This window comes from Harpia harpyja, unplaced genomic scaffold (genome assembly GCF_026419915.1).
Source record: "Harpia harpyja isolate bHarHar1 unplaced genomic scaffold, bHarHar1 primary haplotype scaffold_46, whole genome shotgun sequence".
In the NCBI taxonomy this organism is placed as follows: Eukaryota; Metazoa; Chordata; class Aves; order Accipitriformes; family Accipitridae; genus Harpia; species Harpia harpyja.
The window spans coordinates 809,341-816,760 of record NW_026293385.1 but is presented as its reverse complement, the minus strand read 5'-3'; the positions used below and the strand labels follow the sequence as shown (position 1 = coordinate 816,760).

Here is a 7,420-nt window from a genome sequence, read left to right as displayed (position 1 = left end):
TGTTGCCCGAGTTGTGGAGTCCCGCTCCAGCTCTGCATCGTTGCTGCCAGTCCATGTAAATCTTCTCCGGGGGAAAGAGGATCCTTTGTGGCGGAGCCATTCCCTCAGCAACGACTGCAGGGCGACGACATTTGAAAAGAGATGAGACAATATTGTTGCACGGAAGCACATGTAAAAAAGTTGAGTTCTCTACGGGAGGACCCAGTACAACCAGCTGTGTCGTGCTTTGTCTACGCGCTTTTTGAACACCTCCAGGGATGGTGACTCCACCACTTCCCTGGGCAGCCTGGTCCAATGCCTGACAACCCTTTCAGTAAAGAAATTTTTTCTAATATCCAAACTAAACCTCCCCTGCCGCAACTGGAGGCCGTTTCCTCTCCTCCTATCCCTAGTTACTTGAGAGGAGAGACCAGCACCCACCTCGCTACACCCTCCTTTCAGGTCGTTGTAGAGAGCAATGAGGTCTCCCCTCAGCCTCCTCTTCTCCAGACTAAACCACCCCGGTTCCCTCAGCCGCTCCTCGGAAGTTCTCTAGACCCTTCTCCTTGTTCTCCAGACCCCTCACCACCTCGGTTGCCCTTCTCTGGACACGCTCCAGCACCTCAACGTCTTTCCCGTAGTGAGGGGCCCAAAACTGAACCCAGGACTCGAGGTGTCACCTCAGCAGTGCCCAGTACAGGGGGACAACCACCTCCCCGCTCCTGCTGGCCACACTATTTCTGAGACAGGCCAGGATGCCGTTGGCCTTCGTGGCCACCTGGGCACACTGCTGGCTCATATTCAGCCGGCTGTCAACCAGCACCCCCAGGTCTTCTTCTGCCGGGCAGCTTTCCGGCCACTCTTCCCCAAAGCTGTAGCATTCCAAGGGGTTGCCGTGACCGAAGTGCAGGACCCGGCACTTGGCCTTGTAGAACTTCATACGATTGGCCTCAGCCCATCGATCCAGCCTGTCCAGATCCCTCTGTAGAGCCTTCCCACCCTCCAGCAGATCAACCCATCCTCCCAACTTGGTGTCATCCACAAACTTGCTGAGGGAGCGCTCGATCCCCTCGTCCAAATCATCGATAAAGCTATTGGAACCAGTCCCAATCCTGAGCCCTGGGGAACACCGCTTGCGACCCGCCTTTTCTCCTGCCTCCAGGGTTTGTCAGCTTTCCATCAGCCACAGCTTTGCCAGATTCCCGCTCGAGGTGGCTGGTGGCAGTTTTGTTCCTGCCCCGCTTGGCTTACGTAGTTTTGGGCTGTCCCCACTCGGGACATCTGGTATAACCCCTTGTTCCCGCTTGAAACATTGCCCCATGCCAGCTACCGTGAAGAAAATTAACTCTATCCCAGCCCAAACCAGCACACCTCCCCTGTAAACGAGAGGGTTTAGATGCCAGGACAAATGACAATTTGCCAGCTCGGCAGAGCACGGGTGCCCTGAGATGTCTCAGGAGAGGCAGGCTGGGCTAAAGCTTCTCTCCTCCTCCTCCTCTCCGGGTTCTGTGGTCCAGCGGAGCAGCTGGGACTTTTCCGCAAGGACACCCTGGGTCCCGCTGTGCTGTCCTGCAGGCAGCAGCACAAGCCAGGCATGACGCTGTCTGCTCAGCACGCTCTGGGTGTTCTCCATGGGAAGGACAGCATGGGACTGGGCTTGTTCCGGCTTTATTAAAAAAACCCTAAATTTATTAAAATACAGCTGTTTTCCAGAGGAGGATTTCACTTCTTCAGGGCTCACCAGGGGCCAGCAGCACAGCGACTGCAGGCTCCATCCCGACGTTGGCATCTCTCTTATCGGGACGAAGATCTCCTCCGCTGCCGGAGTCCTGACGGAGAGTTCAGGGTCTTTCGCCAAGGGCGGGAGGGCCGCAAGAGAAGGCAGCGGAGCAGCCGTGACCCCCCCCACTGCCTGCAGAGACCCCCAGGAGTCCCCTGCAGACCACGGCACCCTGCCCAGTCCCCGTCCCCTGCCCCACCAGCCCCTCCTTGCCGTCGCAGATATCCCGCAGCTCCGGTTCCTCGGGTGCCGTGCGGCAAGACCTTGCGGCCAAGGACTGTGGCCCACCGATGAACCTGATGGCCACCGCTGGCAAGGTGGCTCGAGTGTCCCGCAGGTACGGCAGGCTCTGCCGGAGGTCGTCTTCCACCCTCTTCTTGTTGGGCGCTAACTAGAAAGAGCACAAGGAACTGGTACGGACCCTCCCAAGTCGGCCGGACCAGTACCTCCTCCCAGTAACCCCTTCCCGCGGCGATCTCCGTCTCCCAAAAAGAGCTGGGAGAGGTTCAGACAGCCGCAGGCAGCGGGGGCCCGGGGATGCTGAGACCCCTCTTTCATGTTGCCAGGGCCCATATGAGTCACCATTTCCAAAGGGCCGTTTTTAAAGCCTAAAACCAAGGATTTTGGCCCTAAAACGGGGCTTTGGACCGTACAAATGGGTCTTTGGATGCTCATTATATGCCTCGGGCATTAAGGAAATGAGGCTTTGAGCCCTAAGTGAGGGGTTTGTACCTTAAAAAGAGGGTTGGGAGCCTACAACTGAAGTCCTTCAACCCTAGAATCAAAGCTTTGGACCCTAAAAATGAGGCTTTGGGACCTAAGCATGAGGCTTTGAGCCCTAGAAGTGGGCTTTGGACCCTCCAAATGAGGGTTTGGACACTCCAGATGCAGCTTGGACCCTAAAAATGCCTGTCTGGATCCTAAAAAAGAGGCTTTGGACCCTGAAAATGAGACTATGCAAACTAACACTGAGCCTCTGCACCCTAAAAATGAAGGTTTTGGAAACTAAAATGAGGCTTTGGAAGGCAAAGCTAAGAGTTTGGAAAGTAAAAATGAGGCTTTGGACTGTATAAATTCGGATTTAGACTCTACAAATGAGGCTTTGGTCCTTCCAGATCAGACTTTGGGGCTTAAAAATGATGCTCTGGGCCCTTAAAATGAGTCTCTGAACCTTAAAAACGGACCTTGGAGCTAATAAATTAGTTTTTGTACTCCATATATGTGGGTCTGGACCTTAAAAATGACTGTTTGCACCCCCCAAAGTAGGCTTTGGTCTTTTAAATTGATGCTTTTTGCCCTAACATTGAGGCTCGCATTATAAAAATAAGGGTCTACACTTGCAAAACTCAGGGTTGAATTTTAAAAATGATGCTTTGTAAAGCACAAAATCGGACTTGCTCACCGTAGCTATCTCCATGGCAGGTTAAATTTCTCGCCGTCTATTGTGTTTTAGTTCCCTTCTCACGCAAACCGTGGTGACAAACAGTACCCAAAAGGCTCTGGTGCTCCCAAACGGCGGCTTGATGGTCTGCGTAACCCACCTCTAGCCGCATCTCAAGGAGCGTAGGAACGGCGTTACAAGTAAATAAGGCAGCGTCCTGCTTTAGGAAGAAAGCGTGTTGGATTTGAAACCCTCGGGTAGGACAGGAGGAGCATGTCTTCTTGGGTCAGCGATGAGCGTCGGCACGTATTATCTGATCCAGAGCCGATGTCTGTCGCCGCTTTAGCTCTGGAATTACTCTGAGACCCAGGAGGCTCCATTTTCCTTAGGCTGTCACCTAAGGGAGTCGAGATAAAGACAGTTTAACAAGCGCAGGGAATAAAAAAGGAAACCAACGGACGTGACAGCAACCACCGACCACCTCTCACCAGCAGGCAGACGCCCAGCCATCTCGGTGCGACGGCTGCCTTGGGAAGACTCCCCCAGTCCTGAATTTCTTGCTGAGCGTGACACTACGTGGAACGGACCGTGGTACCTCGTCGGTCAGCTCGGGGCAGCGGTCTCTGCTGTGTCCCCTCCCAGCCAGCTCACTGGGGCAGCAGAGCGAGAAACGGAGAAGCCCTTGGTTCTGCATAAGCACCGCTCAGCAGTAGCTAAACATTGGTGCGCTGTCAACGCTCAAAATGGCACCGTGCAAGCTGCGATGACAAAAAAATGACCTGTATCCCAGCACAGAAACCCTTCTGTGCCCGCTCACGATTCCTATTCCTATGAGAAACCCATGAAAAATAGGGCATTTGACTTATCGGGGAGAAATGCAAACACGCTCCCGGTCTCTGGCTGGCATCTGGCTTTACTTGCATGACCTAGAAAGTACGCACAAGTCTACGCGGTTTCTTCTGCACCTTGGGAAAGGCGTCTCTTGCCTTGATTTCCAAGGAGAAACTCCCAAAAGCGGCACCACAGAGGTATTCCTAAACCTCGCTAACTGAGAGCAGGGTAGGGTGGCTTTGGGGGGGGGGGGGGGGCTGTGCGGCTGGCTATGGGGCAGGCGGTGGGCTTTGGGGTGGGGGGGGGCTGCGGGGGGGTTACTGACGCTGTCCCGTAGCGAATTACGGTGGTCGTGGGGCGACCGTTCAGCGTCCGGCCCCTCCTGGAGCGACTCCGGACGGAGGGTACGTCAACGGTGAGCGCTAGGGGAGCTGCCCCACGGCGGGGGGGGGGGGGACACAAAACGACCCCGTTCTGCCCCACGGCTCTGTGGGGTCTCTTCTTCCCGGCCCCACGGCTCGACGGGGCCCGGCTCGTTCCCCCCCCCTCCCCCCCAGGTGGAAATGCGGAAAGCTTTGACGGATTTTGTGCAGAGAGAATTCGAAGTGCTGCGGGGCCAGGCCCGGGCCCTGCACGCCGCCTTGTAGCGCGTGGGGTGCCCCGCTCGTGGAGGAACCCGCCCCACGGTGAGACGGCCGGCCCCACGGTGAGACGGCCCCCACGGCCGTCCCTGCAGCCTTACGGGACCCACAGATGGGACGGACTAACCCCACGCTGCGATGGCCGTGGGGCCTGGACAGACGGACAAACGAGCTGCCCCCCTCCCCCCCCCAGCTCCCCGTTCCTGTGCATGGTGCCAATAAAAATGGCTGAGCCTCGGGGATCTCCGTACCTGGGTGACAACAGGGGGGTAAAAAGGGACCTGGGGGGGGGGAAATTGGGGTGCTGAGGGGGGGTCCCCGAGAGGGTGGGAGGTGGAGACGAGCGTGGCCTGATCCCACATGTTTATTGAAGCAGAAGCTGGTGTGGTTTTTTTGGGGGGGGGGGAATTCCCCCACTGTGCACACGTGGGGAAACCCCCCCTGGAAGGGGCAAAAGGGGGGGCTCGGACCCCCTGAAACGGGGTTCAGAGCCCCCCCGCGCCCCCCACTCCCCCGGAGTGCTGCCACAGAGCAGGGGGTCCCCAAACACAGGGTAAGGGCCGGGGGGCTGGAAACACCTTGTCCAAGTTTTGCCCCCACTCCCTGAACTGGGATGGGGGGGGGGAAGGCGTGGCCCGGTGGGTGTGGCCAGGCTTGGCCGAGTCATCACTCCTCCTTCTTGTCCCAGGGGCCATCATGGGCTGCCGGGGGGGGGGGGGGGGCAGCAGGCAGAGCGGGTGTTAAGGGGTACAAAAGGGGGTTGGGGGGGGGTTGAAAGGGGGTTGGGGGTGGGGTCGTAGGGGGTTTGGGGTGCCCCCCCCCTCCCTACCTGCAGGCGCGCATGCTGGTCCAGAAGCTGGTCGTACTCCCGCGTCAGCCCCTCGGCCTGGCGCCGCATGGCCTGCACCTCGTTCTCCGCCTTCTCCAGAGCTGTTGGGGGGGTTGTCTGTGTCAGGGTCACCCCCAAAAAAAACAGCAGTGCCCCCCACACACACCGTAACGCCCCCCCACACCATAATGCCCCCCGCAGCCCTGCCCGTACTGCGTTTGCTGGCCGCCAGCTCCTCCTTCAGCTTCTCCACCTTGGCCTTGAGGGTCTCGTTCTTGTCGTGGGAGGGGGACGACGGACCGCCCCCATCACCCCCTGCCTCCTGCAGCTGCTGGCGGGGGGGGGGGCACGTCAGGGCCCGAGGCGCCTGGATGCCTCCTTTGCCAGACATCCTTCTTGGTGCCGATCTGGGATCCTTTCGGAGCTGTTGGGGTCATCGCACCGCTCCTCGCACTCTTCTTGTAGTTTCCCATCGATGGGGTACCTCGAGGTGGCAGAGCTACACCTTCATTTGTGAAACGAGATCTACGTTGGTTAGCATAATGTCTCCCTTTATGACAACGAGGGCATATATTAGGCCCAGCTTCCACTTTGTTTCGCCCTTCTTTACGCTGAAATTGCAAATGTCCCGGTTGTCCACATTTATAGCATTTCTTAACATTTTTTGTATCCATTCGCATGGCTACAGCAAAAGCATTGGCCATTAATGTAGTTTTATGCTCCAAAGACCCAACTTTGTTACAGGCCTCTATCATATCTACGAGCGTCACTCTTCCTGGCATCGATTGTAGTATTTTTTTACAGTCTGCATTTGCATTTTCCACAGCCAATTTTATTATCAATGCTTCTTTGGCATCAGCATTATCTATTTGCTTTTCAATAGCATCTCGCAGACGATCAATAAAGGACAGATAAGGTTCCGTATTACCCTGCCTTATACTTGTAAATGATTGTTCTGACTTTCCAGCTTCAGGCAAGGTTACCATTGCCTTCAGAGCTAAGGAAGCTGATTCTTGTAATACTTCCACCGGTAGCCTCGCTTGCCTATTAACATCTGCAAAGTCACCAGTCCCCATCATTTGAGCAGAAGTGATCATATACCTCGGATCTCCTTCTGGGCGGTCCAAATTTCCCAGTGCCGCTAAATCACATAATTCTGCCCATTTCACCTTCCATAATAGACGCCGAGTCGGGGTTAAAATCATTGTAGCCAATTGTGTACAGTCAAAGCCCGTTAAAATTTGACCAGAAAATATATTCTCCAATAACGCCTGACTAAATGGAGCAGACAGTCCATTAGCCATTACTGTTTTCCGTACTTCTTTTATTAAATCCCAATTGAAAGGTTGCCACACGTTTGGGGCATTCTGCCTGACTGTAACTGGAAAAGCCACAGGATTTAGACCTTCGGTTAACATTTTAGCATTTATGTCCTTCCATCGCTTTTTTATAGCTTCTCCTGGGGATGTATGTGTCTCATAGGGAGGTGCAGAGGGGATAGGTCTCTGCTCGAGAGGCAGGTTACTTAAAGGTTGATCGTTGCCTCCATTAGTGACATCTCCCTCGGTATTTAATTCCTCATCACTGTCCGAATTATTTACCACAAAGATTCTCCCTTGAGCATCCTGTCACACTGCAGGACTGTGACCGAGCTGCCAGAGCACTCAGGCCTTACACCAACCCAGGGGCTCAGAAGGACAGTGTGGGAGTGGAAAGAGAGCAGCTCTGGGAAGACCAAGCCCTGGTGCTGCCTGTCAGTGCTGCTGTGCTGAGACGGTTTTCCCATTCCCCTCTGCACAAAGTCAATTCCCTGCAGCTTCACCAGGTTCTCAGAGGAAGGATCTCAGGCAAACAGGTCACTGCAGGGTCCTTTACTGTGTTGAAATACAGAGAGAGCACTGCGCCTCATTTACACAGCCGCTGGGTCAAATTCTAGAGGTAGACAGTGAATTAGAAGTGGGATGAATCATAAAATTTCA

The 7,420-nt window shown here is 55.2% G+C and overlaps 1 non-coding gene across 1 annotated transcript; it reads left to right on the top strand.

Annotated features, from left to right (window-relative positions):
* Nucleotides 1–3,424: 3,424 nt before the first annotated feature.
* On the top strand, nucleotides 3,425–3,509 carry LOC128138442 (small nucleolar RNA SNORD45). Its single transcript, XR_008234008.1, has one exon. It is a non-coding gene; the product is annotated as a small nucleolar RNA SNORD45 (small nucleolar RNA).
* The last annotated feature ends 3,911 nt before the right edge of the window (nucleotides 3,510–7,420 follow it).